The sequence below is a fragment of the Octodon degus genome, unplaced genomic scaffold (genome assembly GCF_000260255.1).
Source record: "Octodon degus isolate 3935 unplaced genomic scaffold, OctDeg1.0 scaffold00132, whole genome shotgun sequence".
In the NCBI taxonomy this organism is placed as follows: domain Eukaryota; kingdom Metazoa; phylum Chordata; class Mammalia; order Rodentia; family Octodontidae; genus Octodon; species Octodon degus.
Window position 1 is genome coordinate 3,511,402 of NW_004524708.1, and position 7,952 is coordinate 3,519,353.

At 33.5% G+C, this 7,952-nt stretch overlaps 1 pseudogene; it reads right to left on the minus strand.

The window, feature by feature from the left end:
- Positions 1-1,958: 1,958 nt before the first annotated feature.
- LOC111812637 lies at positions 1,959-2,067 on the minus strand (annotated as a pseudogene).
- Between the last annotated feature and the right edge of the window lie 5,885 nt (positions 2,068-7,952).

Genomic DNA, 7,952 nt, shown 5'->3' on the forward strand with positions numbered 1-7,952 from the left:
AATAGCTATTATTATCGTTTGGGAAACTGAGCATGTTGATAGTATTTTGTATTGAGCTCAGCAGGAGAAAACAAGTAAACAAATCACTTGATGAAGAAAATTGAATTTTATATCCTAGACAGAAGGGTTTGTGCCACTCTAGATAGACTAGGAGAATTTGGAAGATGCTTTGTTTTGATTTATTTTGAATTGTTAGTTCTGAAGAAAGGACACAGAAAGCGCTCAACATCAGTTATCATCAAGGCAATGAAAATCAGAATCATAATGAGATATCACCTGATAACTTTTTTTTGTATTTTTTTTTTATTTTTTTTTTTGTATTTTAGGGAAGGATCTACAGAGTGCTCAGGGTCTCACTATTAGATGGGACTCATAGTGATCCGCCTGTTTACAGCCTCTTAAGAGCTGGGATTACAGACACACGCCACCACACCCAGTCTCAATTGCTATCTCAGCCAGCCCTGGGGACGGAGCCAGTACGGCAGGCCCAGGTATCACCTGGTAATGAAAACAGGAGCAACAAGAAAGAAGTTGTGGAGCAAAGTGAAGCTCTGGATGCTGTTGGTGGAAAAGAGACTGGTGCAGCCATTATAAAAAGCAGTGTGGAAGAGTTTCAAAAAATTCAAAGTAGAACTCGTGTATGATTTAGCAACACTACTCCTGGATAAGAGGTGTCACCCAGAATTACCATGATCACTAGTTTCACAGCCCCCTCAGGTGCAAAAAGCTGCGGATATTCAAGCCACGTGCCTAAAACGGCACAGTAACTACATATAACATATGAACGCACTGTTGTATGCTAAAGTATCTACATATGAACGCACTGTTGTATGCTAAAGTATCCTCAGGTTACCTCTGATAACACCTAACTGAATGCAAAGGCTATGTAAATAATGACTTTTACTCCAGGAACAATGACAAGGGGAACATTCAATACACATTCAGTACAAGTGCAAACAACAAAGCCCAGCGCATAGCACACTAATGAAATGTGAGGAGAAAGTGCTTCAACGAGCACTGGAGGAAGATGGAGGCCCAGGCAGCAGAGGGCTGCAGCGGGCCCCCACATGTGGCTCCCTCACTGATGCTTCGTGTGCAGGCATTTAAACTGGGGTTTTTGAAATTTTCTGACATTTTTTGAATATTTTCAGTTGGCAGCTGATTCAAACTCCACATAGGGACCTGAATGATATGAAAGCCTGACTGTATATACAAAACAGAAAAGTCAAACTCAGGATCTCAGGAGATATCTGCACTCCAATGTTCATTGCATTGTTATTCACAATAGAAAAATTATGAAAACAACTCATGTTTTCAATCTGCCTTCTTTGGATAAATGGATAATGAATCATTGCATGTGCATGTGTGTGTGCATGTGCATGTGTGTTTGTGTGTGTGTGTGTGTGTTTGTGTGTGTAATAAATTCATTCTTGAAAACTACTACATTTGTTAGGATGTTTTATTTTATACTGGCACATGAGGAAGAATGAACTGTAATTCTCCTTCATTATAACATTCTTGTCATGATTTATATCATGATTGTTCAGCTTGAGCACAATACTCTGATAAGTGGATTACATTATCTCATAAATTGGTGGAGTTTGTGCATGTTGAGACACTATGTACTATGTTTTTCCTTTTACACTGGAAGAATTCACCATTCATGATAACTGGGTGCCAATTTCTTTGAAGAAATGTTTACGAGTTAGAGGTTTTATATTACACATACATTTAAACTACTACAGTTTCTTGGTTTTCATGGGCCATTTTTTGCAAGTTGTACTTCCTAAGAATTTGTTTATTGTATCTGAATTTAAAATGCATTAGAATAATGCTTCTAGGATCTCTTAATAGTTAAAGGATCAATACTGGCACTCTTTATTTGGTTCTGATAATTTTTCTTGTTATTTGTTGAGCAATTTTGGCAAGCTTTCATATTCTAATGTTCTTTTTATTTAAAAAGCTATTGATTTTCATTCACTCTAGAATAGGCTGTTTTCTACATCACTAATTTCTGATAAGAACAGATACTACACTTGATCTTAGCCAAAAGGCCGAGAATTCTAATTTCTATTCTTACTGTTTTCCTTTCTTTCATCTACATTATTTGGATTTAATGTGCTGTTCTGTATAACTTCTTGAAATCAATACACAGAACAATGTTTTCTTCTTTAGCTTTTTCTAATATACGTCTATGGTTAAACTTTCTTTTTAGCTTTTCAAGTTGACTTCTATAACATCTATGGAAATTAAATATGAATCTTGACGTTTATTGACAGATGTCTTTGCTTGTGTCACAGCTCTCACAATTAAGGAATAGAATATTTTTCTATTATTCCTAAAATATTCTCATGATCTGTTCTTATATTTCAACTAAAGACAAGGACTATTCTTATTTCTAAACCCATAAGTTTTGTTTGTTCAAACTTTAGCGGGCAGGGGAGATGTCTCAGTAGAATAAACACTTGCCTGGTAAGTGCAAGGGCCTGAGTTCAATCTCTGGTTCTGAAAAAAAAATCACTTTAGATAAATAGAATAATGGAGTATGTGTAATTTGTAAATGTTCTTTCTTTCAATAAATTGCATTTTATTTTCTTTTAAAAGTTTGTCCTTAATATTGAGATGAAATTTACAAAATGAGAAATATAGTTCTTAAATGCATAATTCAATGATTTTTGACAAATAGGCAACTATTTTCTCAATTGTGATACAAAACATTCTGTCACAAAGGTCCTTAATGCAACCCTACATAACCACTTCTCTGATAACATGTCGATTACTTCACCAATTCTTTACATTCATACAAATGGAACTATACAGTGTATATTGTTCATACATGTCATCTCCCACTTAATATTTAGGATATTCATCAATGTTGTTGTATGTATCATTAGTGAAATCACTCATAATGGTAGGAAATATTCCAGTGTGCCAGTATACCATAAATAGCTTATGCAAATGTTTTGTTCAAGATTTTAATATATTTTTCTATCCTGTCAATGGATGTTAAGATTTCCCTTCTCAATTATTTCTCATTATGAATTAAGTTCCTTGAACATTTTTATGCAAGTATATTGTGGGTGAATATTTTCATTTCTCTTGAATAAATACATAAAACTATTAAATCACAGAATAGACATAGGTGTTCCCTATAAGAAAATGCAAAACAGCTTTCTAAAATGAGTGGGAAAATCTAGTGACCTACTGGTAATATGAGGGTTCCATTTGTCCATATTTCTCCTTCAGTATTGAAGGTTGTCTGCTTTTAAAATTCTAATGACCTGAAGTGTTATCTTAGTGTCATTTTAATTTGTATTTCTCTGATAACTAATAATATTTGGCACTTTTTTTAATGCCTTCATTACAGGGTCTCACCATGCAGCTCAGACTCCTAGCCATCCTCCTGTTTTCAGCTTCCTCAGATCTGGGATTACAGGTGTGTGTCACCACACCTGGTCTTGGTGTGATCAGCTCAGCATGCCCAAGGGCAGGGCCATTGTGTCATGTGGTGCCTGGAATTGAGCCCAAGTCTCTACACTTGCCTAAGCAGGAGCTTAGTCCATTGAGCTACCTCCCTGGCCATGATTTTAGTATTTAAAATGTGCCTGGCCACAAGTTAAGGGAGCTAATTTCATTTTTAGCAGTGTACAGTTGGCATAATTAGTGACATAGTCTTGTTTGGTCATATAGGCAGAGAAGCTTGCTAACTTGCTGGAAAGTTAGGAAACTCTCTTGAAGCCAAGTTTTACTGCACAAATTTTAGTGGTTTAATCTATGACATATCCTTGAGCCAAGAAGAAAGGCACTAGGGAGTTATGCTTGGAAATCTCTTTTTCTCTTGAGAATTTTTTTCTTTCTGTGGATTTATGTTAATTTTTGCTTTCCATAAATATGGTCTTTGAGGCATGGTGAGTCCTTTCTCTTAGCCATTACTATTGTAATCTTAGCAGGAGAGAAATTAGTTGGTTGATGTACAACTCCTGGAGTGAACATTCTAGAATTCAGCCTACCTGATGAGCTGTACATTATTTTTTCATCACTGGAGACCAAACTCAGGGCCTTTGCATTGAGCTTCTTCCTAGAACTTTCTTCATTTTTATTTTTTTTATTTCTGTTTTTGTTTTTGAGACAAGGTCTCACAAAGTTGCTAAATTGCCCAGGGTGGGGTCAAACTTGCCAACCTTCCCTCTCACCCTCCAAGAACAAGAGAATTACAAGCATTCACCCCATGCCCCATCGAGAGGTTGTACTTTTGCTTTAGTCTTCAGAATTTGGCACTTTCGCCCAGATTATCAGTCTCTTTGCCTGTAACAATTTGTTACAATCACTTGTCTTTTTAGGATCTGTGGAGTCTGTAGTAATAATTTATTTTTCTTCCCTGTTAATTTGGAACAGGAAGTACATTAAGTTAAGCAGTGTGCCAGGCCCCAGAGTGTGCTCATCTCATTCCTTTGCACAGGTCTGTGTGTTCTGTCAATTTCTGGCAGTGACTGGACTATTCCTCTGTACCCTTCTAATTCTTTGTGTGCACACACATGGATGCACATGATACCTTTTCTGATGAGTCTTACAACTGACATAGAAGCTGCATTCATTTTTCCAAAGGCCATTCTAATATTTATTAATTTTCTCTATTTTAGGTGTTTTCTACTTTCCTTTAGAGTTTACACCTATTCTATGAATTTTGTTTAATTTGTTGCTTTTTTCTAGATTATCAAGAGGAAGTTTACTGATTTTAAAATTTTCTACTTTTACAAAAGAAATCTATGTTTAAAAATTCTTCTCTAGAGAGGTTTGTATTAATATTGTTTTAGACAAAATATCATGTCTACATCTTGTCCTCTGAATAACTACAATAAAGACAACAATATGCAATGTATCAATTATTGTAACTATCCTAAAACCTGTTTTGAAACTGTTTCATTGTGATTTTTTTCTCATTAAAATCAACAAAAAATTTTAAAAAGTACTATTTCAGCTGCATGCACCAAATCCTTCTATTTTAGGCTTTCATTTTTGGTCAGTTCAAAATATGCCTTATAGTTTCTTTTACATGGACCCACGTGTTATTTATAAGAATAAATTTAATTAATTAATAAGGATAGTGGTAAAACAAGGATCAGTACTACTCAAAACAAAATCCAAATTCAATTCTGTTACTAAGCAGTGTGTTGCAAAAGTTCAGTACTTCCTTATAAAATTACCTAAAAGAGTCTATGCAGATACAGAAAAAGTAACAGAAGTAGAGAATCTAATCCTTAAGACAACAATGAAACCTCTTATCTTTCTTTATTAATTTTATTGAGAAAGAAGTCACAACAAGTTAGTAAGACAGTTACAATAATTAATATATTATATATTGTTGTCTGTGTAATATATACAGATACATATTTTTATTCACTACAAAATGGTCCTTCATTTATATCCACCTTTTTGTTTACTTTTGTAAGAGATGAGTATTCCATTGCCATTCATATATTGTAGGTGCATGAATTCCACAAAGAAATCCAATGTAGTCCAGTAGTCCATAATAGTAGTGGGTTTTCTATATGACTGGCAATGTCAAAAATTGTTTACTTGAGCCTTTTACAACTCAGCAGATTAGTATGGCTTTACTTTTTAATACCTTGTTTCTATACTTTTCTGCTGGGTGGTTAAGGCCTAGATAAAGCAAGATTTATATAACAAAAAATTTAACTTTTGTACCTGGCAAGGTAAGTCAAATCCCCTCAGGATTCACCCTGAAACCCTGTACAGCAGTTTGTAGATCTTTTGTCAGTGTCAGCCATGTGAATGAGTCATAGCCATTGCTTGACCAATTTGCTCTCTGTGAAATCCTGAGAGAATGTTTTCTCTCCATGTGACTCTCATTAGGCACACCCTGCATCATCCATCACTTTCCTCAGTGGCCCCATAATCTCCTTTATCAGACAATTTGGGACACCACTGAGATACGTGGTGTTACAGTACAGGTTCTCTTATTTCCTGGGTCCTCACTGACCTTGAAGGGCTAGGGCCAAAATGTTGGCTATCATCATAGCCCTTCTTTTTCTTTAATTTTTGTTCTGCAAACTTAAGTTGTTAACCCTCCAGAAGAGAAGCTTAATGATATTATTACCCCAAAACAGGCTGTTGACCTTAACATCAGTATCCATCTGAATATCAAACACCTTAGACATAACATGGAACAGGTATTTTCCATTAATTGTTGATATGCTAAACTTTAAATGCATACAAAATATGAAAAAAATAAAAAATAGTAAAAAATAGAAATAAACAATTACAAATTTTTACACAGAAATTTAGAAATCTAATCATGTACAACATTGTATCAGGACAGTCCTATGACAATTTTTTCTTGTCTCTTGTTTTCAGCTATTACTTTTTTTTTTAAAGAAACATTTACTTAAGAGAGAGAGTGTAGCAGTAATTGATGACATTAGAAGCAGTATGCTTTTAGAAGACCAGAATGGAAACTCTTACCTTGACTACACAATCTCTGCTTCAGAAAATTGTTGTATATGAAAATCAACTTAAGAATATGGTTGAAGGAAAGAACACTATTCAATCCAAGCTAATTAAAACAAAAGAAGATAGTAAAGAATGTCTTGATCTTAGGAAAATTATCTGTAAATATCATAGTCTCCAAGGCCAAAAAAAAAATACTAGGAGCAAATAATGAATCAACTTCCTTTGGGGAAACAACAAATGATAGAAACATTAGAACAACTAAAAAGTAAATAATTTAAAACTCAAAATGATGTGGTGATTGTCAATAATCAAAAAATAGAATAAGTATAGAAATGTAAGCAATAAAAACAAATAATCTGTTGATATAAGATAAAAAAGAAATATTTAGAGAAAAAAATATATCAATTTCTACAGATAAAAGCTCCCTTTAAAATGAACTGAAAGAAGGACAGCTGGAGGTCATGCATCTAAAAGAAAAATGAATATTGGCAAAAACTGAAAAACAGACATTCAAATAGTAGAAATGATAAGAAATGGAAAAGAAAATCTTAACACAACATTATAAGATTCTACTACAGCCAGGCAAATAATGGAAACAGAAACTGAGAATATTCAAACTTGCCAATCCACTATTAGAGACAATCTTCTGAAAGAAATAACAAACGCAAGATAAGAAGCAAGTATCTATAAGAACAGCTTGTCAGAGATCAGCAGGGACTGTGAAATGTTATGTAAAATGGTAATAGAAACTAAGACAGATAATAAGATCCTAACAGAAGAAATAAAATAACATAGTCAAGAATATATAAAATTTGAAAACAGCATATAGAAAATGAAAGGGATACCTTGGATTTGAGATGCACAAATTTTCAGTGAGAACACTTGAGTCTTATTTTTAAATTTTATTTTATTTTGAGGAATAAAAACAAAAGTAAGAAAAACAAAAACAAATAAATTTTATTTTATTTTGAAGAATAAAAACAAAAGTAAGAAAAACAAAACAAATATAGAGAGACAGAAACATGGTAACATACAACAATACATATGTTACAGATTTTCAAAACAAGAATACCTGATTAACAATGGTTGATATATTATCTATTTTATCATAAAATATGTTGCTCAGATTAGCAGATATAGTTATGCAAGATTGGACATATGATGGAATATTACCATATGCTTTCAAGAAATCTTAAAATTTTTATCTGTATTTTTCTTTTATTACATTTCTCTAAAATATTTATTTTATAGAGAGTATATTAATAATTGATATGTCATTAGAAATGGTACACATTTAGAAGACCAAGATGGCAGGTATTTCAAGCATGGTTTTTGTGTTACACATTGCTGTCCTCAATGTACTTGCTTAGTCCACAGATATCAGCATACAGCGTTAGACAAGGTGAGAATTCTACACATTAACTGCTATTTTCAAAAACCTGATGGAAATTCTTAGTACGATCACCTCTGCCATCCTGCAT